Genomic DNA, 27,152 nt, shown 5'->3' on the forward strand with positions numbered 1-27,152 from the left:
ACAACAGATTTAGAAAGTTTACTAAAAGGTAAGGGGAAAAATATGGAACATACTAGTAATCATTTGCATGAAGGAATTTTATATGAAGACAGGAAATAACATCGGCAAGATTTGCTTTATTTGGAAAATAGGAAAAAGAAAGATAGACGAACACCCACACAAATTATATTTACCTAGAACGGGAATGAAGACTAACCCTGGCCACGGGTCAGTGGGGAAAGGCGAGGAAAAGGACCCTCAAGGACTTAGAATGCCAGTAGGCGAGCAGGTACAGCTCATGGACAGTCAGGACAGGATACCCCTCAGGATTTGGATCAGGACTGGGCTCATCAAAGGGTACGACCAACACCTGCAGCTTCGGATGCAACACCTGCGCTACTCCCTCTCTGCACGGAATCTGCCAATAACCCTGATTGGGTTGTCGAATCTCCCAGCAAAAGTGCTTCGCCAGCACTTAAGACTATTCCACCCCAGTGAGTTTGTGGAAATTACGGACAGAGTGCTCCGCAGCTCTCTGTATTAATCACCTAATAGAGTTTGTAGGGTCGGTGACAGGTCAGCTACTCGGACAAGTCGAACAATTTCTCTAGCTAAACCTAGACTAGTTATACCGTTTTCGGGTCAGTGAACCACCCACAAATGTTGCAAATGACAGGATCCCCAACTTTGGATTGGACAAGAGAGGTGGTTAGGTCATTGCCACCACCTAGAATTTTGTGTTCCCACAATTAATATTTATTTTTCGTACCCACCCCTTACATTCCAGTTCCCATGGCATACGTGTAAAAGAGAACAATAGTACACACAGTGGACTAACAATTTTGTACCATTTTCAGGTGTAGTTCAGCTTCTTCTCGCTGGGTCAGAGTGCAGGTTCCCAGGAGCATCTCAGCTTCCGCAGCCAGCTGGCTGAGTTCCACTGCTGCAAGACTAGGTTCTCTTATCACGTGGTCAGTTCCACTCAGACTTCTAAGATGGAGAGGCTCCCCGTTCCCAGTCCCATATATGCGCGGTACATGAAAAGTAAGCTAAAACAAATTAGAATCACAGGAAAAAATGAATACACTGAATACCGTGATTGACTATACTACATCCCTTACTTTATAATATCTATAGCATTAGGTGTTTAGGCAGAATGAAACATTTGTGCAAAGCAGCGGCTGCAAGCAAGTTGCATGTTAAAAACAAAGCGGCCATTTTTGCCATAATGCGCATGTGCAACATGTTCCCTCCAGAACTGCGAGTGCGTCACATCACATGAGTATAACCGACGCATGCGTAGACTAGAATCCTGCAAAGCAGCGATCAGTCAGTGTGCAAGCTTTGTTAGGATTAGAAAACACATAAGCAAGCGTCTCTGGGACACCCGCGTGTAGTGTGAAAGTGCAATAATAATAACAGAACAGGTTGATTATTAACATTAAAGATTATGCGAGGTTCTTGAATTCAAGCAAGTCGCGTAACGTGCGAATCCTTGCTCCATCAAGGGCACCCACCTGCTTAAATGCTTTTTCGACATAACACTCCTACAAGTTAAGTGCCTAAAACATTCCATTTGCTCAGATTAACTGAGTGGTGGATAGAGCAATACCAAATGTAGATCGCCTTCAGGATGGAACCTAGCAGCTCATGAGAGCCTAGCAGCTGCACATGCAGGGGTGGCAGCTACAATTTCACTATTGAAGTAATGCTATTGGTGGTCAGATCTCTACAAACAGACCAAAGATTTCATCCTTAATTACAACAATTGCCAGCAAATGAATGGTTCCACCTTTATTTGTTCACCACAGATACCTCTATTGGTTTCAGACAATCCTCTTGTTTATGTTTACTTGTACCACTGTGACCTCGTACAATCAGATGGGGCTTACAAATACATCTTGGTTGCAGTGGATTTCATTACAAGACCGGAGGCTACCATTATGCATTATACTTTTAATGCAACTTCAAGCAGCCATTGTAAAGTTTATACATCACAAAACAAAGCTCTAGAATAGAATGCTTATATGTTACAAAGGCAACAAGGCTAGACAGGTTTGCCTCTTTTAAATGCGGCTTCAAGCAGATAAGTTCTATTTCTATTACTCTCTATGCCTTCTTGTTCTGTCGGCCTTCTCTTTGAGCATCTGTATTGCTGTTGATCTTAAAATATGCTATAGTATGCTGTGACCGTTCCTTGCCTACTGTTATATGCTGTTGCAAAGTTTTTTGGCACCTTTTAAAGTTTCAAATGCACCTCGGCTCTTTCAGCGCTTCGACGGACACTTCTGCAACATCTCTGGAAGACAAACGCTGCTCCTCCTTGACCTCTTTTATCTTATTCGGGCCTACAGCTTTTTCTTATGGCTGCAAAAGTTAACACTTTTTGCAGCCTGGGCGCGGCCCTCCCTCGCACTCCAATTTACAGAGTGTGGCCCGCGCAGAGACAGTAATTCGCTTGGGAGCCCCCCCGGCTAGCTCCGTCTTCTCCCCGGCCTGTCCCAGACTTTATTTCCGCTTTGCCTCGCCTTTGCAGCCAAGGGGTCTCTTCTGTTTTTGAAGAGAGACCCTTGGCAGGCACTGGATGATGTGCTACACTTCCCGCGCGTGCCAGGGAGGTCCCGTGAGGCCTCTACTTACAGTGTTTCCACTGCGTTGCTTAGCAATGCATACACAAGCAGCTGATTACTCGCGCTATCCATTTTCAACCTTTTTTCTGACTACCAGACCAATCCCTCCTTCAACCCTCAACGAGGAAGACCCTTCCGCTCAAGAGGCTTCAGGGCCAGAGGTCTAATCTCCTCCAACACTTCAAGTAAGTACCTTTTCACCTCATCCTTCCTGTTCAACAGGGAAAGTGGGGGGTCGCCTAAAAAACTTTTTACACATCTGGAAACAAATTTTACAAGATTCTTGGGTTCTAGAGACTGTTCAGGGTTTAAAAATAGACTTTATAGAAAAACCCAAACAAGTTACAACACCAAAAGTGTTAAACCTAGCCCAAGAACAACGGTCTATTGTGGCAGAGGAAGTAAACTCTATGTTAGATAAGGGAGCAATTGTAGAGGTGCCCTGTGAACGCCTGAACTTCCTGAGCAATATTTTCCTGATGGAGAAGAAAGACAAAGGGCAGAGACTGGTAATAAATCTCATAGAACTAAAAAGAACTTTCACCTACAGACATTTCAAGATGGAAGGCATCCATCTACACAGGGACATGCTTTTAGAGAAAGTCTGGTTAATGAAATTAGATCTAAAGGATGCCTACTTTACAATTCCAATGACGCAAGAATCCCAGTCCTTCCTCCAATTTGCTTGGAACAATCACCTATACCAGTTTCAAGCTCTTCCCTTTGGTCTATCCTCTGCCCCCTGGTGGTTCACCAAATTTATGATGGCCATAGCTTCAGTCTTGAGAGAAAGGAGTATCTGCCTTATAATTTATCTAGATGACATTCTACTCATGTCTCAAGATCACTCTCAAAATCTGTAAGAATTGAATACTACCGTAAGCTTAATAGAGAGTGCAGGATTTATTATAAACAGAGAAAAATCGATCATGACATCCTCAAAGTCTCTAGAGTTCCTGGGCTTCACAGTAGATACCATGAAGTCTATGCTGTTACTTCCACCGAAAAAGAAAACCAAGATTCGAAAAGAAATTCGTCATGTTTTGAAACTCAATCTGTTAACCTTAAGAGAACTAGCCATACTCCTGGGCCTCCTCTCATCGTATATCCAAGCTATGTTCCTGGGTCCTCTACACTAGGAGGCCCTCCAGAGGCCGAAGGTCAGCCCCCTTATATCTTGTCTATGGTACAGAGAACTGACCTGGTGGTTAGAAAATCTGGATGCTTGTAATGGCAAAGCCATATTTGGCACTTTCCCTGATTTGTCCTGTAATCTGACTCCAGCCTTCATGGCTAGGGTGCTTACTTTCAGAATCAGAACACAGGAGGTTTATGGTCCTATTTGGAGAGTATGGACCACATACATTTTTTGGAGTTATCCGCCGGGCTTTATGCCCAAATGAGTTTGAAGCAATCCCTTCAAGGCAGGTCAGTCATTCTCAAGATGGACAACATATCAGCCGTAGCCTACATAAATCGCCTAGGGGGCACAAAGTCGCCAGACCTCTCCAACCTAGCAAAAGAGCTGTGGATGTCTTGCCTGGAACACATAATATCGTTAAGAGCAGACTACCTTCCAGGAAAAACAATGTTTGTGCGGATTGGAATTTCAGAATCCTAGTAGATCACACCGACTGGAAACTGAACACAAATGTCTTCAGAAGACTGAGGGGCATGTTAGCAACAAATAGCGACATTTATCGCTAAATGCGCTTAGCGCATTTTTTTTATCGCTGTCTATGGCCAGATATTATTGCAGAGATAACATGCTATTAGCAACCTTTATCTCTAATGCGATAAAATATCCGGCGATAGCTGCTCAATGCTTGTATATTGCTGGAAGTCCAGATATATTCAGGCATTAACGCTAATGGGGACTTAACCTAAATATTCACCTCTTATTGGATATACAGGTTAAGTCTGGCTATAATCGCGCTTAGCGCGACTTTTTTAATTGCACAGCCTGCCTTGCTAATAGGCGATAGCTGTGTTAGCGACTGCTTTCAGTCGCTAACAGGTTGGGTACGCCCACTTTGCATGTCATTAGCTATAAATATTGCTGATATGCAAAGAGGGCCCCAAACCGGTCGCTATCTCCTAAACGCTGTCACTAACTTCTGTTAGCGACAGCTTGCTAATAGGGTGATAAAATGATCTCCGCTTTAGCGGGAAAAAATCCTGCTAAATCAGCAATAGTGCCCTTGCTAATATGCCCCTGGATTACCTTGGGGTGCCTTAGAAGTAGACCTCTTTGCAGGGAGGCTGAAGTCCCAACTACACAAATACTTCAGCTGGATGCCAGACCCAGGTACTCTGGCAGTGAATGCCTTTCTTCAACCTTGGAAAGGGATTCGGGAATATGCATTTCCCCCCTTTGCATTGATCCAGCACACCCTGAAGGAGTTGAGAATGGAACAATGTTCAATATTCCTAATAACACCCTTTTGGCCGTCCCAACCTTGGTTTCCAACAACCTTGGAATTAGCTTACAAAATACCCTTTCTACTTCCAGCTTCACCAGGCCTCCTAAGAGACATAGACAGTGTAGAACACCCCCTACTCCAGAGCGGGACTTTGAACCTTCTTGCCTGGAAAGTGTCAGTGAGCCAATGAGATCTCTGACCTTTCGACACAGGCTTCTTCTCTCCTCCAAGAATCCTGGGCCCTACCTATAGATCAACTAACTGCTATAGATCAGCCATTTCTGCTGGTCACTCCCTTTTAAATGGTGGAACTATTGGTAACATTTCAATAATATGTAGAAATATGAAAAACATTAGGCTTAAAAGACCACCTAAGCCTAAATACGAAACACAATGGGACGTGAACTTATTACTTGACCTATTTTGTAACTGGCCCCAAAATAACCTGCTGGATAATAAAAAAAAACTCTCTAGCTTCTCTCCTATGTCTAATATCCTGTCGGAGGGTATCGGATGTTAAAGCACTGGAAATAACTAATAGCTCCTATGACGCTTTCGGTGTCAGATTTGAAATTATCAAAAGAACAAAAACCATGTCTGACATGATTTTTTACCCAAGATGATTCGATGCTTGCAAAATTTGCATGTGGTAAATTGTATGAAGGAGTATGATGCAGGGATGAACAAACAACGCAGTGCTGGTGTAAACCAGCTTTTTATTTTGTTTGTTAAACCCTTCAAACCTGGCTCTTCTTCCTCTATCACTAGATGGGTTAAACTAGCTATACAAATGGCAGGCATTGACCTTCAAAGATTACAAGAAGATTCTTTAAGAGGCGCTATGGCCAGATAATATTTTTGGAAAGGAGATAAATTAGATGATATTCTTAAGGCGGCCAACTGGTCCAGTTCCTATACTTTTGCGAAACATTACTGCAAACCTGTTGAACACAAGTCTGATGTAGTTTTACTTGACTACCAACATGCATAATGGTAGCCTCCAATCTTGAAATTAAATTGCGATTCTCCTATTAGCATGACCAGAGAATCTGGACTTCATTAAAGACAGGGGTGCAGATTTACAAGCCCCTTGGGAAACTTTTACGCCGCGGTTGTATCACTTTTGTGACGCGGCGGCGTAAACCATGCACCGCGTTGCGACTTATTTACAACGTGAAGCATCTAGGCAGATGCGTCACATTGTAAAGCCCTGCGCCACATGAAACCTGCGTCAGGTTTCATATGGGCGTTCTGTCGCTGGGTGGGCGTTCCCTCACCGGATTGCCCCGTAAATCTGACGCAGTGAAATCTACAAGATTTCACTGAGTCAGTTTTACAACACTGCTGCGTCAAATCCTTCCGCCTGCTTGAAGCAGGTGTAAGGAGTGACGCACCACATTAAGTATGGGCAGCCCCTGTGCATTGCAGGAGCTGCGTCATGCTTGCGACACGACTCCAGCAGTGTGCCGCCTGTACACCACAAAATGCGTCACGCATCTGACCCTCCTTGCACCATGGTGCACCGCATTGTAAATGCAATGCATCCGTGGGGCGCAAGGGAGGGATTACTTGACGCATCTATTCCGGCGCTTCCCTGCTGATTTGCAGAGATGCCCCAGAATTTGTAAACCTGTTTGAGGGAGGCTAAAATTATCCAAAACCTCCACGCGCGGGAGTGAACTCTTAACCCCTCCCCTGCTGATGACGGAACCGCTCCGTCATCAGCTACGGTTGGGCTGTGCTGATGACGGAGCGGTTCGGTCATGGCCAGGCCGCCGCGCCTGCGCGGCGCTGATTTCGCGCCTGCGCGGCAGGTTTAATGAGCGGGGCGGGTCATGACGGAACCGCTCCGTCACCTGCACAGCTCAACCGCGGCTGGTGACGGAGCGGTTCTGTCACCAGCATTGGGCCGCCGAGCGGCCGCCCCGCCCACTTAGCGCTGCGGCGGAATAGCCGCCGCAGCGAAAGGGTTAAGCTAGCAAATTAATATTTTACTTTATTGCATTTGTTTGAAGATTAGAATGTAAAAATATATATTTTTTTTAATGATGAAACCACTCAGGTTTTTTTGTATTATGCTTTATTAATGCACTGTTTAATATCCTTATTATGCTCCCCTTCTTACATAGCTTACTTGTGCATATTTTTAATATTTTATCCTTTTTCAGATAATTCAACTTAAATGGTTCCTCCTCAAGATGCACGATCATACCTGGATTTTAAAGATGTCCTCCTCTTCTCTTCTAGCATGTCTTGGCATCGCGATTTCTTGTTCTTTTGGAATTCATCAGTTTCTAACGAATATGTTTATCTTTTTTCACATTAGTTAAACGTTGTTTTTCATTGCATTTAAAAGAGGCAGATCTATTTAGCCTTGTTGCCATTGTAACATGTGAGCATTCTATTTCTATTGTAGATCTTTGCTTTGTGATGTATAAACTTTAAAATGGCTGCTTGAAGTTGCATTAAAAGTATAATGCAAAATTTTAGCCTCCGGGTCTTTAATGAAATCCAGATTCTCTGCTCTTGGTAATATGAGAATCACAATTCCTGCTCTCTTTTTGAACAGTTTATTATTCACCTCACTGCTACCTTACCTCCTTTATTGTAATTCATGGGGCACATGGGATTGGTTCTATTGACATGTCTCACATGTAGCAATAAGTATTTCGGAAGAATACTTGGCAACATTTTTATATTAAAATGAATGCATGTTTGTCATTGAAACTGCTCAAAATAAACAGAACCTAATGTGATGTGCATCACAAATGTCCAAAAGACACAGAATATCATGATACTGACAATCACCAGGAGATAATAGAGACAGGCCCAAATGTTGTTTGAGTAAGTCCAATATACAGAGTGATGACCTGATCCAGAATGACAAACCTAAATCCATATTAAAGGCAAAAGAGAATAGCAACAAAGGAAATGGCAGTAACAAGTGAGTTCTTTTAATATCGCTGATGAGCAAACTGCTCTTGTCATCATGGGCTAATATGTTTGAAGCCCTCCATTTTGACATTGCTCCAAAACATATTTGCCTCAATGAGAGCTTATTCAATGAGTTTGCCACAATCATAATGTCCAATCAGCCCCCAAAACATATAATGCTAATTTGAGGACTAAAGCATGCAAGGCTGGTAAAGTACTAATTCCTCTCTGATAGTGCCAGAGTACGTTACCCTGAGATTAGTACTCATCAAGGAGGAAACTCTTATAACTCATGCACACCTACACCACTCTCACCCTTTAAAGCCATTAGCATAATGCTCCTAGTCACAGCAGCTTCAAGGTGCCATAAACTGAAATAAGGTTGTCTGCGGGCATAGTTCAAGTTGTGCATTATTCAATGCCCTGCTTGTACTTCCGCTATGCCACTAATGATAGCAGATTTGTTTTTGCACATTATTATCTTCTGAATTTGTTTCTGTTGGCCTTAGGATGCTGCACCACTGCTAACCAGTGCTAACGTGGTTGTGCTCTCTCCTCCAAACATGTTAGATTGGTTTATTCCCAACTAGCAGCCCGTCCCGACGTTGTCCGGGAGCAATTAGGCTTCAGGGCCCCCGCCCGCCCCGACGTTGTCCGTGGGTCCCCTAGAGCCTTCCTCCATATATTGCAGTATTATACCTCTATGTTTACTTTGTACGCTTTTGTAACCTGCACACATAACTTTTTCCTCCTGTAATGCACCGTTTGGCTCACTTTTTTAATGCTCCGTTTGCTTCCTTTTGCTACCTGCACACGTCACTTTTTCCTCCTATACCTGTATGTTTACTTTCTACGCTTTTGTTACCTGCACACGTAACTTTTTCCTCCTGTAATGCACCGAATGGCTCACTTTTGTAATGCTCAGTTTGCTTCCTCTTGCTCACGATATACGCTTTTGTAACCTGCACACGTAACTTTTTCCTCCAGTAATGCACCGTTTGGCTCACTTTTGTAATGCTCCATTTGCTTCCTCTTGCTCACGATTTTCATTTTTGCTTCATTTTTCCGCCGCTCACCGCTCCTAAATAAATAAATAAATAACCTACCTCATCCGCCGCTCACTGCTCCTCCCCGCCTGTCCACCGCTCCTCACCGCCTGTCCATCGCTCCTCACCGCCTGTTCGCCGCTCCTCACCACTCCTCCCCACGCCATGTCTGCCGGTCCTCCTCGCGCTCCTGGGCGCCGCTCCTCCCCGCGCTCCTCACGTCACGCACGCACGTCGCGGCCGGCGCTTCTTCCGAAGAACTACTTTATTTTTTCCTGTACATTTTTTAAAAAACTTATATTTATTAAGTTTTTATAACCTATGTCCATCTGCACACCCTGACGATTACATCGATGTATCGGGTGTGTGGATTGGCGCTGTGGTTCCCGAGTTTACCCGCCTCAAAGGTTCAGAGTTCTTCCTTTATAATAGTAGTATAGATTGATATGCTTAACTTACTTATAGGTCCCTAGTAAATAGGTACTACATGTACCCAGGGTCTGTATAATAAATGCTACTAGTGGGCCCGCAGCACGCACTGATTGTGCCACCCAACCCAAGTAGACCTTTAAACCTGCCTCAGTCCTCCCACTGCAGAGCCTAGATGTGCAGTTTAGACTGCCATTTTGACCTGCCAAAATAGACCTTTAGCCAGGCGCAAACCTTCCCTTTTTATGTAAATAATTTACCACTAGGGTAGTCCCTTGAAATCCCAAATGGCAGGCTGCAGCGTATTTAAAAGTTAAGGCATGCACTTTTAAGTTAAGTAAATTCTTACATTGCTCATTTTTTATTTTTTTTTAAATCTGTTTTTATTGCAGAATTAGAAACAAAGCAGCAAAATAGGTCAACCTTCTCACTCTTGACATTCCAAGGCACATTCTTGTCAATAAAATTGCACACAGCCATTCAGCCCACATCCCGGAGGTTGGGCGGTGTATTCGTATTTTCCAGCAAAGACGTCATGGTGGCTATCTCATAGAGATGTCTGGTCAACAACACAATGTAGTATCTGCATTTTTACCCTCCAAACTCCCCCCTCCAATTCACCGCCAATTATAGTCGGCCCCCCATTATGGGAGACACCAGTAGCATCAGTGCCGGCGCTATTCGATCCCTTCTAGTGCCCTCCCGTGGTGGTGTGTTCTGGGGGCCATCGGTAACCAATCCCTGTGTATCCAAAGTGTTGTGGCCCAGATATCCCTCCCTTCAGTGGTAGCTCCAATTCCCTTCTGTGGGCACCCCCTTCTGTCATTACTGCGGATCCCTAAGAACTCCCCCCCTTCCCCTTCCTCCCCCCAACTGCTGCTGATGTGGGTTGTAATTGTAGGTACTGACTAGGTAGGTATTCGTTCTTGCAAGCCCCATGGAACCCCCCTCTCCGGATGTCACTACTCTTCATCCTCTGTCATGTAGTCTTTCAGAGCGTGCACTATTGTATCCCAAGCCCTCGGCATCTCCAAGCTCTTATCGTTAGCAGTCCTAGCAGCCTGCCGCAATCTAATCACACTTTCACATCTGGACCATTTCAGCAGCTCATTCATCCATCTCCTAACTGATGGGCCCTCCTTGGATTTCCAGTGCCAGGTAATCTCTCTCTGGGCTAATATGAGTCCTAGATCAATAAATGTACTTGTAATTTTCGTTCTAGTCGTGTGAGGGAACCAAAGCAGTAGGCAAGTCGCCATATCAAACTGCACTTCACGGTCCGTAACTATGTTCAGAAGCTCCCCCACGTCAGGCCAATACGTCCCTAACTTCGGGCAACCCCATAATAAGTGATCAAGCTCTACCTCAGGTGCTAGGCAACTCGGGCACGCTGCATCTTGTACTCGGAAGTACTGTCTGATCTTTCCCGGGGTCAAATAGGCTCTATGTAGTACAAAGAAGTGCACCTGCTGGATGCGGGCATTTCTACAACCCTTCCACGTCCTCTTCAGGATATGTCCCCAGACCGTGTCTGGGATTGGTTTGCCTATACTCTCCTCCCATTTCTATTTCGGTGTGGTTAGTGGTTCTAATCCCTCATGTAGCATTCTTGAGTGGAGGCAGGTAACCGCTTTGAACGTTCCCGCAGCCATCACCACATATTGACAGGCCATGGTTGTGTCTGGTTCCGCTAGCCCCCCTTTCCAGTGTTTCTGTATCGCCGCGACCACTGCTGCGTGCAAGAGGTAGCTCCCATCCGGGAGACCAAACTGATCTTGTAATACCCTGAAGGGGACCAGGATCCCATCAATATATAAGTCTCCCACCATCTGTAAACCCAGATCTTCCAATTCCGATAGTGGGGACCAACTGCCCCCATGTGGTAGCGCTGTTAGCATCCCCAGAGGAATCTCCGGCGCGTATGGCCTTGTTGCCTTTGCCCTCTTCAAGCTCCTGTGCCAACACAACCGTAGGGTTCTCTCTTCCATGGATAAGCCTCTCAGTTCCAATTTCTGTTGCATAATTATATATGACAGGATGTGCCTCTGGATACCGGTTCCCCGGTCCTGGTCTGGGCCTCTAAATTCTTTCGCAATGTTTTGCGTTAAGATCTGTAATTGTGCTGCTAGGTAATACAATTCAAAATCGGGAACCGCCATCCCCCCCTCCAGTTTGGGTCTCATCAGAGTATTCAATGCCACCCTGCGCCTCCCGTGTCCCCAGAGAAAGTCAATGACCATCGTCCTCAGTTCTTTAAAGATCCGCTGAGGAACCCACACCGGTAAGGTACGAAAGTAATACAGCAGCCTTGGCAAGGCCACCATTTTCAGTAGGGCCACCCGGCCTTGCACCGATAAAGGTAGGGAGGCCCAGAAGGTCATGCACCCCCTCAGAGCCCTGAAGCAGCGCCCTATATTTCCTTCTAGCAGAGTCGTGACATCGTGGTAAATTCGGACCCCTAGATAGGCATCCACAGTAAGAGGGGGATATGGCGTATCCACCCGCAGCTGAAACACGCAGGTTTTATTCCAGTTCACCTTGAGGCCCGACAGCCTACCGAAGTTTGCCAACATCTCCACGGCCCCTTCTAGTGAACTTTCCGTATCCTCCAGGTACAGCAACAGATCGTCTGCGTATAGTGATATGTAATGAGACTCCCTACCGTGTTCAATCCCATTGTATGTCGCCCCTGTTCTCGCCTGTGCTGCCAGTGGTTCCATTGCTAATGCAAACAACAGGGGAGATAGCGAGCATCCCTGCCTCGTTCCTCTACATACTGGGTAGGCGGAGGATATAACAGACCCCAGTCGCACCCTGGCCGTAGCAGATGAGTAAAGAACTCTCGTCCAGCGCCCGAATCCGCCCCCTAGGCCAAACTTCTCTAGCACCCTGTCAAGGTATATCCACTCTAAGCTATCAAATGCCTTTTCGATATCCACCGATAAAACTGCTGGTTTGTGATCCGTTTCCAAAGTGCCGTCTAGTAAGCGGACCAGTCGGCGGATGTTTATAGCGGTGTTCCTAGTAGGAATAAACCCGGCTTGGTCCTTGTGGACCATCATGGTCATGTGCGGCAGTAGTCTGGTGGCCAAAATGCGACTCAGAATCCTGTAATCCACCATCAGCATAGACAGGGGTCTATACGACGTCACGTCTGAGGCCTCCCTACCAGGTTTCAGCAGCGGTACTACCAGGGCTTCCCTCATAGATTGGGGTAGACGCCCCAGTTTCATGGCTTCAGAGTATACCGCTAGTAGCCTGGGCACCAGAATATCAATATATTTCACATAAAATTCAATTGGTAGGCCATCTACCCCCGGTGTCTTATTTCTAGCCATCTGCTTGATGGCTCCCCGAATCTCCAACACCGTTATGGGACCGCCCAGGTCCTTCGCGGTAGCGTCATCCAGCACTGGGATATGGACACTCTCCTGGTAGTCGTCAATGGTAGAGACGTCTACCTCTAGCCGACTTTCATATAGAGTCGTATAGTACGACAGGAAGCGCGTCAAAACGGCTTCTTGCGAGTAGACTACTGCTCCTGTCTCCGTCTTTATGCTCATGATCGGGCAACCTCTAGGTTCCGGATTGGCAAGTTTAGCTAGTAGGGTTCCCACCTTATCCCTTTCCGCATGCACCTTGATGGTATACAACTTATAATCATAGCACCGCAGTCGCTCTGTTTCCGTTGCTACCAGTTCCTTCGCCTCTAGCAGCCGATCCTGTAAATCCGGTCGCTCAGGCCTACGCCGCTCCAGATCTCTCAACACACATTCCGCCTTCTCCAAATCGGCCACAACCGTTGTCCTTTCATTCGAAAACCTGCCCATGCAGATACCTCTCACCACCACCTTCATCGCATCCCATTCAATCGATCTCGTGGCAACTGAACCCTCGTTCTCACCAAAATAGCGCTCAATGCCCTGGTGGACCGTATCACTGAACACCAGGTCCTCCAATGTATCAGGCCGCAGTCTCCATGTCGGGACCGCCGACCTCGTTCGCTGCCACTGCACCGTCATCAGTAATGGATTATGGTCCGAAATGGTCCTAGCCAGGTATTCTGTGTGAGCTATCATGGCAGCCAGGGGGCTACTACACAAGATGGAGTCTATCCTAACGTGTAATGCATGTAACGCCGAGAAGAAGGAGTAGTCCCTAAGATCAGGATGTTGTTCCCTCCATACATCAATAAGGCCCCACCTCTCCTGCCAGTCTTTCCTGTGTGTGGCTAATCTGCGCACTTGGGAGTCGGCTAACGGTGGGTGTGATCTATCCAGTAAGACATCAGTGAGCGAATTGAAGTCACCTCCCAGTATGACGGGCCCGCTAAGAAGTGTGCCAGCGAGCCTGTCAATCTATCAAAAAAGCGGGCCTGGTCAGCATTGGGGGCGTACAGACTACATAAGACCACATCACGACCATACAACCTTCCCTCCACCGCTACGAATCGACCCTCAGGATCCACCAGCTGGTTCGTGGCCTGGAAAGGGACCCCCGCTCTCACCCATATCAACACCCCCCTGGCAAACGCCGAGTACGATGTGCCAAACACCTGGCAATGCCACCTCCTCTGCAGTGCAGTACATTCCTGCTTGGTTAAGTGAGTTTCTTGCAACAGTGCTATTTGAATACCACGCCTTACCAGATAGGCGTGCACCTTGTATCGTCTTGACATTGTTCGAAGTCCACGGACATTCCATGTAAGGCATTTCAGATTAGGTAACGTCCCCATTGCAGCCATCCCCCACCCATCCCAGCAGTGTTACTCGGCTACCCACATCATTGCAGCAAAACCCCCAACTCAAAACACCCCGGAAAACTCCCCCAACCCCTCTCCCCAGTACAGGACCTAATAACACGACATCAGCCCCCATCCAAACCTGTAACAAAACACACATTCTACTACTCTGTAGTCGTCACTACAGAAGGCCTTAAGGGCAACGAGAGGGTGATTCAGAGCTGACCGGGGGCAGGCAAGGCTCTCACCCCGAGCCCGCGACCCCATGCGGTGTTGCAACACAATACCTGCCATTCCGCAGAGCACCGGGGCAATCTGCACCAGCAGGATTAAGGAGTATGGTCCTCATTCTAAACGTCATTCATTAAAGAGTCCATCTGCCGTCTGTGGGGTGACCGCCGGCCCCCCAGAGCTGTCAACGTCCGAAATGTCTCCTCCAGACTTTCCTCCTTCCTCTTCAGAGTCTGAACCTATCGATTGCCACTTCTGTTGCGAGCCCATGATGATCGCCGTTGCAGCCAAAGCTCCTTTTCTGTCCGCCGCCATCTGATCATCCCGCATCGCTCTCTTAAGTTTATTCCGTTTGCGGATACGTTGGGACTTTCGCACTTGGGTAGGTTTTTGCCTCTCCTTCTCTCCCTTATGTCTGCGGTCCGCACCAGCACGATATAACTCAAGCCATGACCACACCTCGTCGGGAGTCTGAAAGAATTGGGTCGTCCCATCCAGGATCACTCGCAACTTGGCCGGGAAGAGCAAGGAATATTGTATGCCCTCATCCCTCAGTTCTTTTTTTACTGCCAAATAGGATGCCCTACGTTTTTGGACCTCCTGCGTGTAGTCGGGAAAAACCGTGACCGAACTATTGTCCACCTGGAAGGGGCCCGTCGAGCGTGCCCTTTGTATCAGCAGGTCTCTGTCTCTGAAATGCAAAATCTTAACCACCATAGGTCTGGGTGGGCGACCCTGCAAAGGTGGGCGGGCAGGGACCCTGTGCGCCCGTTCCAGGGAAAAGAACGGGGAGAGACCCTCTGGGGCCACGACCGTTTTGAACCAGTTCTCCATGTAGGCTACTGCGTCATCCCCCTCAACTTTTTCCGGCAGGCCTACTACCCTCACGTTGTTCCTCCTATTTCGGCTTTCTGCATCCTCCGCCCGCTTCTCCAGCGTCGTCAGGCGACCAAGGATATCTGTCAGTTTGTGCTCTGCGGTCACCACCGCCGGTTTGAGCTCCTGAAGCAGTAGCTCATTTTCCTTCACTCTGTCAGTTAGTTTAGCATGATCTGCCCTCAAGAGGCCCAGTCCCGTGGCAACCTGCGCTATATCTTGATGCAGGGACTCCTTGGTCGCAGCTATTGCCTCCAGTATGCCATCTAGTTTTTTATTCAGTCCCTGTTCCTGCGGTGAGCCTTCTGAGTCAATATGGGTCCTGCTATCCGTTTCAGGCTCTTTCGCCTGGTCATGCCCCTGTTTCATTTTCAGTTCGCGACCACTGGCGGCCATCTTGATCACCGAGAGCGCCGTTTCGGTTTCGCTTCCGCTTCCAGGGGATTTCTCGGTTCCTACGTCCATCCGCAGATGAAAAGCGGCCCCCTCGTTCTTTATCCCTCCACACAACAGTCTCAGTATTCCTTCCGAGCAGTGGCTGCCTCTTTCAGGGTTCAGATCGTCCTTAGCCTGAGGGCCTCATTACCGTGTTCAAAATGGCCGATCACTATCCGTTGTTCCTCACTCCGGGCGGGCAGCGATCACACCCGACAGTACTCCTGTAAGCACCTAGCGGCCCAAGAACCTTTCTTCGCACAGCCTGTCGTCGTCCGCCGTGTGGGCTCACCAGGTTCCCTTGACAGTAGAGTTGAAGAGGTCCCAATATAATAACGTGGAGAAGCTAATAGTTCACACCAAATCTAGCAGGCAAATGCTATGTTGAGCTTTATTTGTGGTCTGTGTGGAGTGTTGCTCCGTGCTGATCCGATGTACAGACCCACCGGTGAAGCCCGCCCGGGCTCGCTCCTCATGCAGCTCAGCAGTCGCCTCCGTGATCTGTCGTCTTGTGCAAGGAGCGACGCCCTGTCGGGGCTCTTGCACGGTGCTATCAATCAGCCTCGAGGTCGATTTAGGTTCTACTCGTTCCCATTTCCGCTCCATCCTCGTTGTGCACCTCTTCACAAGTTGTCGGACTCCCAGCGGCAACGATCGTCTCAGGCCGCATTCAGGAAGCGAGGCCTTCCTCACACTGTCGCCATCTTAGGCGGCGGGGACCGGCGCCTCAATCGTAATTTAAAGTGGCGGAGAGCGAACTTTACCGCAGCCTCATCCGTTGATAGGGGCCGCACTCCGCTCACTCCTTCAGATGGTTTCCTGCAACATTTTCCGTCCGCGGTCCTTCGCACCTCGTTGTTCAGTCTCCTTCGCTCGGGGCTGCCGCCATCTTGCAATCAGAACGCAGCACCTCCTGCTCCGAAATCGGTTCTAATTACACCATTCGGCCTCCTGATTCTTCGAAAGGATGCTCCTCCGCTACCCCTGGGGTTCCGTGCAGACTGCCCGCGCTGCAAGCGGCGCACAGGCGAAGTTTATCAGGAGAAATTGCGGGACCGGGCACGGAGCTACAGGTTCATGCCGCCATCCCTATCGGCGTCCAAGCCACGCCCCCCGTAAATTCTTATATTGCTCATTACTGCAAGGCCTATCTCTCCCATTTGAGTTACCTTATTTTATTTTATAAGTGTAATTTGCAAATGGCAAAGAAATGACCACTTCATGTTTTATGTCTTTGGAATTGGGGTGAAAAGACTTATTTAGTGGGGCCGTTGGGTTTTTAATCAAATACTTTAAAATACCCAATTCAAAAAGAACAATTGATGGACAGAATGCTGATCAATGTCAAACATTCACCCCACTACAGATGTCTGGGCCTAAATCCATAGTTTTTTTGCTCCCCACGTCATTCCAGTTTAAACCAAGCCATATGTAAATCAGTCTTGACCCAGTGGCATGGTGAGCAAAAGAACTATGGATTAAACCCAGATCTGTGTGACTGGGTGTGAAAGTTTGCATTGTTCAGCATTCCATCCATCATTTGTTCCTTTTGTATGTGTTGCCCTCAGTGAGTAGTGTATCCACAGATGTGGGTCCCTTGCGCACTGTGCCACTGGATTCAAGCTATCCTGGCTGATGAGGGATTAAACCCCGAAAATGGTCCTATAATGCTTATTTCAGGTCCAGGGAGGACCTGGCTTGGCAATTCAAGCTGGACTGTTCTAATGAGGCACAGGGCCAAGACTGATTTGAATATGGAAAGGTCTAAACTGGGATGGCATGGTGAGCAAATGAATGATGGATTTAACCCAGATCTCTTGACTGGGGGGTGAATGTTTTGATTTGTTCTGCATTCCGTCCATCAATTGCGTGTCTTTTATCTTTCTAAAAGTTGCATTTTCTTACCTACAACTTAAAATCCGACTTCACCATAACTTGTGATTTTAAAATGTGAGTCCAGAGAACCGATCTTTTGGTAATTACACTTAAAAGATGCAATAAATTAATCCCAATGTAATCATAGGGGAGAGATAGGCCTTGCAGTTATGAACAATGAATTTGAACGTTTTTCAATACCAGGGAGTGTAAAACTTAAGAATACATGGTCTGTCTTTTAAACACATTGCACAAAGCCCTCTGGGTTACCCATGGCCTACATTTGGGGCGACTTATAAGTATCAAGAGGAAAGGTTTAGCCTTGGCAAGAGGTTTATGTTGCAAGGTCGAAATTGCAGCGTAACTGTACATGCATGCTCTGCAATGGCAGGCATGAGCCATGGTTAGAGGACTACTTAAGTGGGTGGCATATTGAGCTCTACAGGCTCACTAGTAGTATTTAATTTACAGGCCCTGGGCACATGCACTGCATTTTTTAGGGTCTTATAAGTAAATTGAATATAGAAATTGGGGATTAACCTGTATTGCCATGTGAAGGGGAGGGAGCACAAGCATGTCAGCAATGGATCACAGTGGAAACTTTGCACAGAGTCTTAAGGCCATCAAAAATGAGGTCAGAAAATTGGAGGAGGTTGGCAAACAGTAGGGTGGGAAGACCACCCTAAGGCTGCCATGTGTAACATGTACCATGTTGGCTTTTAAAAGAGTAAAGTTTTCTACATCCTCTGTCTCCTGATTCCAATAAGAAATGCATGGATACATCAATGTTGATGTTTATATTAAATAAAGTACATTAAAACTCATTAGCCACAATATATGTTTTCTTATGCTGCCACGGTTACTTGTACCGAATGTTCATCTTAGCTCTGACCATTCTGTTCTGGATTCTTTCTTCGTAAGGCAACCAGTTTAGAAATTTTAGGACTGGGGATATGTGAGCGTTTCTTTTTGTACCAATAATCAATCTGGCTGTGACATTCAAAGAGGCTCTTAGTGGAACCAGGGTATATTTGGGAAGGCCACAAAGTGTCACACTCCTGTAGTCTAGCCTAGGCAGTACGAGCGCTTGAACCACCTGCTTGAAGTAATCTTGTGGAAAGAACGGTTGAGATTCTTGAGTATACTCATCTGATGTTTAGTGCTCTTGCTTATGTTGCTAATATGATTCTGCTTTTTCAAGTGCCTGTCCAGTATGATTCCGAGAGATTTAGCAGATTCAATAATGTGGGCGGAGCAATTGAAGACTGTGAGGTGTTTCACCCTGAGGTCGATCTTGGGGGTGTGATTGGGAGGCGAGATGAGAAGGAATTCCGCTTTGGAGGTGTTGAGCAAGAGGTGATTCTCAGTTAGCCAATTTTGAGTATTCGTCATGGTAGCGTTGAGTGAAGTGAGGTCATCAGGGGAGTTGATTTTCAGATAGAGTTCAGTGTTGTCTGCATACATATGAAAAATAGTGTTAGCGGAATTTAGGGGCATATTATCAAGGGGGTTTATCTCCGCTTTCTTGGCTTTAAAAGCCAAGAAAGCGGAGATAAAATTATCTCCCTATTACCTAGCTGTCGCTAACACCAGTTGGCGACAGCTAGTAGGAGATAGCGACCATCTTGGGCCCCACTTTGCATTTCAGTGATATTTATCACTAATGACATGCAAAGTGGGCGTGCCAAGATGTTAGCGACTGAAAACAGTTGCTAACATCGCTATCTCCTATTACCAACTTTTGGAGATATTCGCGCAAAGCGCGAATATCCCCAAAAGCTAACACCTGTCCTGAGCAGTTCTTAGCCATGTTATCCAATGGGAGGTGGATAACATGGCTAAGAGCATTAGCTCGGTAATGCATGAATATCGCTGACTTTTCAGCGATATTCATGCATTGCGGCGATTTTTATCGCATTTGCGATAAACCTTGGTAAAACCAAGGTTTATTTGCGGTGAAAATCGCAGCAGCTCTGCGGTAAATTTTTGTCTTTAACCAAGCAATAGCGATAATTATCCCAATTGCTTGGTAATATGCCCCTTAGTGCCTTTGCTAAAGGTTTCAAAAATAAATTGAAGAGGATGGCTGATAAGGCAGACCCTTGTGGAACGCCCATGGATACTGCGGCGGGCTGGGATAAGGAATGATTCATCTTGACTCTTTGAGATCTGTTGAGGAGGAAGGAAGTACACCATTGCAATACCAGTCCTGAGATGCCCATCCTGTGTTCCTAGAATGAATAAGAGGTTGTCTTGATTGACAGTGTCAAACTCAGAGGAAAGGTCAAGGAGGATCAGGAGGCAGGATTCTTTTTGATCTAGCATTTTTAAAATGTCATCCAGGATTTGAGTGAGAGCAGATTCCGTGCTGTGACCACTCCGAAATCCAGACTGATGTTAGTCCAGAAGTTGGAAAGTCTCTATGTGTACACGAAGTTGCAATAGTACACATTTTTCTAAAAGTTTAGCCAGGCCTGCTTACAGCAAGTTGCTAGATCTTGGGGGTTGATGTTCCTGAGGACCCTTTTCCATTGCTTCATTTTCTTAGGTTGAACTCTCGAGGACATCTCCCTTTTTGAAGAAGATGCTGTAATGGTCAAACCAATCACTTGGGCAAATGGAATCCAATGTGATGGTGTTTCCTTTTTATATTATAAGGTCCAGAATTTCTCCCTTGTTGTGAGTTGGCCTATCATAGAATTGAGTCAGCTCATGATCAGATAGGAAGGATTTTAAGCAGTTTACGGCTTGATCATTGGGGTTGGACCAGTGAAGGTTGAAATTTCCCAGGACGATTTCCCAGGAAGATTTGGGACATCGATGTGTCGTCATTGGAAGAGATGATTTCTATTAAATAGTCAATGAAGGAAAGATTGTCTCCAGGGGGGGGGATAGAAGGTGTGTAGTTGGCATACGGGGAGGTGATTGCTTGAGATATTGATGCAAAAGTATTCGCTGGAGGTTGAAGTGAGGGTATCCGATTGGGAGACCGATAGTGTATTCCGATGAATACACGCTAGTCCTCCTCCTGGTTTTGAAGATCTGTCAAGACGAATTATGTCTTGGCTAGGACGAACTAGGAGGTCAAGGATAGAGGTGGAAGGGCCATTTTTCCGTGAGGATGATGATATCGAGATCATTGTGTAGGATGAGGTCAAAGATATCAGAGGTGTGTTTACTAGCTGATCTGCAATTGAGAAAAATGCTTTACAATTGTACAGTTGTGTGGGGGTAGGGGTCTGAATGCTGTTCACTTTTTTGAGGTTGTCACTGTTTATAACTCTGAGGTTGTTTGAGGGTTCCCTAAATGGGTTGGCGTGAATGACTTGAACATGACCCTGCGATCTGAGCAGTGGTAGATGCTCTGTTGAGATGGCTTTCAGTCCGTGAAGTTCAATATAGAGAAGGCGCAGATGGTGGGAGATCTCGTCCAGATGTGTGGTCAAATCTGAGTGCTGGTTATAGGATAGGAGTTGTGTGTAGGGTTCCGGCGAAGAGGCGGGGCCTCGAGGGCTAACTGGATGGTCCGAGGTGGCAGTGAACTGTTCTTGGGGAGCAATTGAGTCAGTGATGATTTGCGAATCTCCTGTTTGCGTGGAGAGGGGGGCCTGGGATGAAGGGAGGGTGGAGGGACAGGTCAGTGGCAGATAGGAGTTGGGTGAGGAGAGGTTGAATGGGTAGGGTTGGGAAGACTTAGTGGAGGGTGATCACCTAGGCTCAGACAGAGTATTCAGTGACCTTATGCAAGGAAGTATACTGGGTGAGGGAAAGGGGGGGTGGAATATGAGGGGTAATCCCAACTAAGGAATCATAGTGTAACCGTTTAGAAATCGGGGAATTGTGTGATTCTGTAAGGCTGCTAGCCACCGGAAAAGATGATCGGGTGGGCTGTGAGGGTTCCAGGGAGTCGAGTGAGCGAAATCGCGATCGATTGGGGGGTGAGTAGGGCTAAGTTAAATTGGAGTCATTCCAGACATGGCGGGGGTGTGAATGTGATGTTTTGTGTAATAGGATAGTTTAGGTGGGTATGAGTGGGGGAGGACGTTACAGCTTTCCTGAGTGTAGGGAAGATGATATCCATCTTAGCTAAATTGTCATTAGAGGCTTGAATTAAAATAATACCATTGTTGTAAAGAGTGATGGTTGCATTCGCATTGAAGAAAAACGAGTGCGAAGCAGATAGTTTGAGACCATGTGGAGTTTTCCTAGTGCCTGATATACGAAGCTTGGAGTGGAAGACGTTCGTCCAACAAGACCCTTTTCTGGAGTAGAAGATGAGGTCTTTAGATAGATTACCCTTGTTGGCACAGAAGTAGACATCTAAGATTAATGTTTCATGTCTGGATTTTATTAAGCAATGTTTGAGATTTTTGGCCACGTTTGTGAATAGGTTAGACCGGTATTTAATAGTGAAGGCATTGGAACCGGCGGGTTGAGTCTTATATCCATTCTGAGAGAGGCCGGGGTGAATCCTTTTGAGGGAAGTGAGTGATAATATATAGGTTTATGATGGTGTTAGTGATTCTTCAATAATTAAGGCATAGACAAATTAGTTGGTGGACCTGAAGGCCAGGCAGTGAAACAAGTTATCTGTGGATTATGATGATTTTATTTAGATTGGGCATGGAAAATAGGCGGCAGACGTGACCAAGAAAACTTCTGGTGGTATGACAGGTAAGAACGGGCTATCCTATAGTAGGCAATGAAAGAGGACCCATTACAATATGGCCAATCCTAGTTTAATCCAGATGAGTAGTCCTACCTTTTTCTTCATTACAATGATTGAATGTACAAAGATTAGTCCTGCCTTACTTTTACTGCCTTTGAATGCTGCTTAGAATGTTAGATTGCAAAAAGACAAGTCCCACCTTCCCTTTGATGGAAAGGAGTGATGGGAAAAACGCCTCCTTTGATTTAGTTGCAGGACTGAGCCCATATTCATGAGCCTAATTAACTGGGAACGGGCGCCATCTTGAAGAGGAGGATTCCCGGTGAACGGAGGACATTTCTCTCTCGCTGAGAGCCTGGACCATTAAATGCAGGGAGTGTGGAGAGAGGCGAGTGGCACTATGGGGGACTTGATCGAGTCCAACAATCCCTTGTTAATCACATGTCTGGAGGCAGGAGACTCCCGATCAGCATGTCAATCACCAGGACGATTGACCCTTGGCTGCATAGATCTCGAGAGCAACACAGTATGAGAGCAGGCGAACATGCGGATCCTGCCGTGGGAGGAGGTCCAACTCTGGATGGCAACATTTGGTGAACAGAGTGGCTGCGGTTGAATGAGGGGACGAGGCAGGGTATACCGCTGTGGACAGCTCTTGGTACCCAGGTAGTTGTGGCGGTCTCCCTCACAATAAGTGTTGTTGCAAATCTCACCGCAGTGCCTGGAGCGGGTTTCATTCATCCTCAGGTTCAACCTTGGGTTTCAGGCGGAGGGGAACAGCTGAGGATAATAGAGAGATCTTGAGGTAGCCGCAGGCCAGCGACAGTCAAGGTGCCGGGGATCGAGGCAATGGGAAAGTGTTGTAAAACCTTAGCTCAAAAAAGGAGGGAAAATTGTATTCATTAGCAGGTATTACCAAACACTGTCGGGAGACACCTTAAACATGCGGATCATTCACCTGCCTGTAGAAAGCTGCCTGGGAAAGAAGAAAACACACAAAGACTATCTTCTTCAACAACTGATTGTAAAAAAAATCTGCTTTATGAAGAAATGTGGAAATTGCCCACAGCTTCTTCATCTGTATCTGGATCTGAAAGTCAAAGATGCAAACCACTTGCTGACCAACACTGACAAAGAAACCTAGGTCTGCTATGAAGGATACTGTCTTCAGCTAAAAAAAACTGGTTGAGTGTGCAATATCCTATGGACAGAGCAAACTGTGTCCACCTCGGAAGTGCCCAAGGAGCACAAAGGGCGTTTGCACCCACTTTGCATGTCCCCGGGGCCCTTTGGTGTTACAGAAGGGGCAGCAGACACTAGTGTGGCCCCTTCTGTAATACCAATAGCGCTGGTGCACATAAGGCCCCAGAGGGAATCTTTTTGCCTCTGCACCATATTACTGATGCAGGCGCAAAGGCAAAGAAGCTCTCAGGAGGTGGACTGACATTGTGCGACCTAGAAGGCGGCAAACTGTCAGTGTGCCCCTTGATTGCAGCCTTCTGGTGGGGGAAAAGGGGGTCCCATGGCAGACAGGGCCGGACTGGCCATAGCGGGGACCGTGCGTTTCCCCAGTGGGCCACTAGGGTGGGGGCCCATTTTGGTCCCCTGGGGGCCATTTTTGTTTCAGGGCTGTTTTTGCAGAATACCTGCAAAATTAGACCCTGTAACAAAATTGCCCGAAACCACCCCTGGCACACAGGTCGGCCCTTCCCAGGGAGGCCAGCCCAGCTCTTTGCCAGGGCCAGTTATGGTTCCCAGTCCGGCCCTGCTTGCAGGAGGGTGAAGTCACAGACTGCACCCGCCTGCAAAGGGATCACTAATCCCCCTGAAAAGTGCAGGCAGGTTGCTGCCTGCACTGTGAAAACACAGAGCAGCATTAAAGCAGCAGCTCTAATTTTCACCTGAAGTTCACGGCTGCCCTGGGGGCATAGCATTCACCCTAAAACAGCACATTTTTCTTGATTGCACCAGGCACACTTTTTAAAAGGCGTGCACTGCGAAATCAAGAAAAATGTTCAATGTGTGTAATATGGCGCCTGGTAAAGAGTAAACCAATGGAATTTAAGCACTTTCTTTTACTAGCCCATTTTAAATGTCTCCCGTATGTCCAGGATGTTTAGAAAGTGCCACAAATTGAGGGTAGTTCCTCCACTGGAGAGGAAACCTGGGTACCAGTTGCATATGGGAATTCTGTTGTGGGCCTGAAGTTGTGGAAAACCCCTGCAACTGGAAACAGCATACTGCTGTTTAAAGAACTATTCTGAAGATTTGAACAAATATTTATCACCTACCTTTCAAAAAGACCAACTTACCACATCATTTAGGCCATTTAGGCCCTACGAGATTGTCATTTAGTTTACTTTACAAAAACCTTGCACTTTCCAGTCAGAGAGAAAAAGTTAACAACATCACCATCTTAAAAAATAGCTGCAATTTGCCTGAAGGCATAGCTTGACATTTAACCTCTCTCTTTGACCATGCAGTGGATGTAACAGGATTAAAAACTACATTGTATTGCTCATTCACCTTCTGAGCTTCAGTTTACCCCTATTTGATTGTATGCATTCAAATGTGAATGGAGTTTATTTAGGTAACCTCAGTTTAAAATGAGCTTTCAGTAAATACTGTGTCACCTGCCTTGTCATTTTTTGGGGGGGTTGGGAGGGGTTAAAATAGGCTCGTCCGGCCCTCCAATGGGAAGAATTAATATGGGCTGGCCAGGCCCTCAAATGCACCCTACCAGTGGCTATTATAGATAATCAAAACTGTTCTTTTAAAGTTTTGTATTTTCCAACATATATCAGCTTCTAAACAGTGGATTTTCACTTTTTTATCAAATCAAGCTTTACATACATACATGGTATTTACTTTTTTTATCATCATTTTGAATTTTATAGACTGCTTTGGCCTCAATGTCATCCTATTCCTTGGTGTAAATATCACCAACTTCTCATTTCATTTCCTTCAGATTTGTTTACTTTTGATGATGTTTTTTTCTAAAATTATTTGGCAATTGTTACAGACAGAAATAAAGAAAACCGTTAGCATTTGTCCAAAAGCCCCAAATGCGAGACCATCGCTTTCCACCAGAACATATGAGCCCAATGGCAGATATTACCTATGAATCTATCTTGTTTTAGCAAATGCCTAGTGATGTCACATATATATTGGCCAACCCAGATCAAGAACAAAAAAAATTAATACATTTGACTGCAAAGTCTATGAACAAAACGGTATTAGAGAAACTGGCGTGCTATTGATAATTATCTTCCCAAAGCAAATTCAAATCTACTGGCCCACTGCACAAGTGGGCAACTTGGGTTATATGGACTTCCCATTATCCTTCGCCTTACAGATGAATGCAGGGATTGAAATTGTACTTGTTCAATAAAATAGAAGCTGTGCTTACATATGAATAAAAATTGCACTTATCAGAGGCATCATATTCACACCTCTAGGCCCATATTTGTGGGAAAGTAATGCAATGCAACGCAAGAAGTCACCTTGCTGTGCTACACTGCTTTACAGGGAAAGGTCAGGAACGCACTGTATTTAAAAGAATACGGGGGCATATTACCAAGCAATAGCGATATTTATCCCTATTGCTTGGTTAGCGGGAAAAAAAGATCGCCAAGCACCGAGGATTTTTACCGCTGAGATACCTTGATATTATCAAGAATTATCTCAAAAGCGGTAAAAATCCTGCGAAATGCATGAATATTGCTGGAAAATCAGCGATATTCATGCATTATCGTGACAATGCTCTTAGCCATGTTATCCACCTTCCATTGGATAACATGGCTAAGAACTGCTATTAGCAGGCGTTAGCTTTTGGAGATATTTGCGCTTAGCGCGAATATTTCCAAAAGTTGTTAATAGGAGATAGCTGAAGGACTGGGTTCTGCTAAGACCCAGCGGTGCCAGGGATAACACCTAAAACCTTCGTGGGTAACCTGTTCCGGCGTACAAATGACAGAGACACGGGACACGTCCTTCGGCGTCAAAGATTCGAGGTTTATTACTGCAGGGAACACAGAAGTCACAAGAAGTACAACATGTGTAAGTCGTGGAGTCTGATTCAAATTGCTACTGTGGGTCGTTCCTTTTATACAGTTCTTCCTCATAGGTTAACATGGTACACAAAGGTTTACAACTTGGTTCCCATCATAAAGACCATAAGGGGTTGCTTTCATGTATTCAAGGCCCGGAATATAAGTACGGAAACGTTTGGTGGTTCCCAACTGTAAAAACCCATCTTCCCACCATTAGTACATTCCAATCAGCAGCAAACAGATCGAAGAAGGAACAGAAACAGGTGCAGAGGAAGACAGAAACAGTGGGGAGATCGGAAAGGGTGTAAAAGGGGTGGTATCGAGAAACACGAGCTGCAGGCATCAAAGGGACGTGCCTAATGAGATGCACAACTAAGACAATAGACCGGCACGGCAAGATGTGCCTCGAGCGGGGCCATCTGCCTTACAGTGTCATCCCCCTCATCATAAAGACACTTTCAAAGGAAACGCAAAAAGTCTTGGGAATCCCAGGGTCGCAAAGCGGACAGCGTCCGTTCGCTGACTACTTGAGGGCAAGAGACAAAATGGATGCCGCATCTAAGATGGAACCCGTGGGCTCGGATGTAGAAACCCACGAAACAAACGAACGGTTTAGGCTAGCACAGCGAAAACGCCTAAACCCACTAAACTCGTCATTTGCGGTTCATAGATACCAGACTCGACTATATTCGTGCAAGTCGAAAACACCACTTACGATCGTCACGGAACCTCAGACGCTCCTTTTGCCCTCATGTAGGCAAGCACTAGTCGGAATCATACTCGATATTCATCAGACCATCCAGATGCTGCTGTAACATAATTCTATCCATCA

The sequence above is a fragment of the Lissotriton vulgaris genome, chromosome 9 (assembly GCF_964263255.1).
Source record: "Lissotriton vulgaris chromosome 9, aLisVul1.2, whole genome shotgun sequence".
In the NCBI taxonomy this organism is placed as follows: Eukaryota; Metazoa; Chordata; class Amphibia; order Caudata; family Salamandridae; genus Lissotriton; species Lissotriton vulgaris.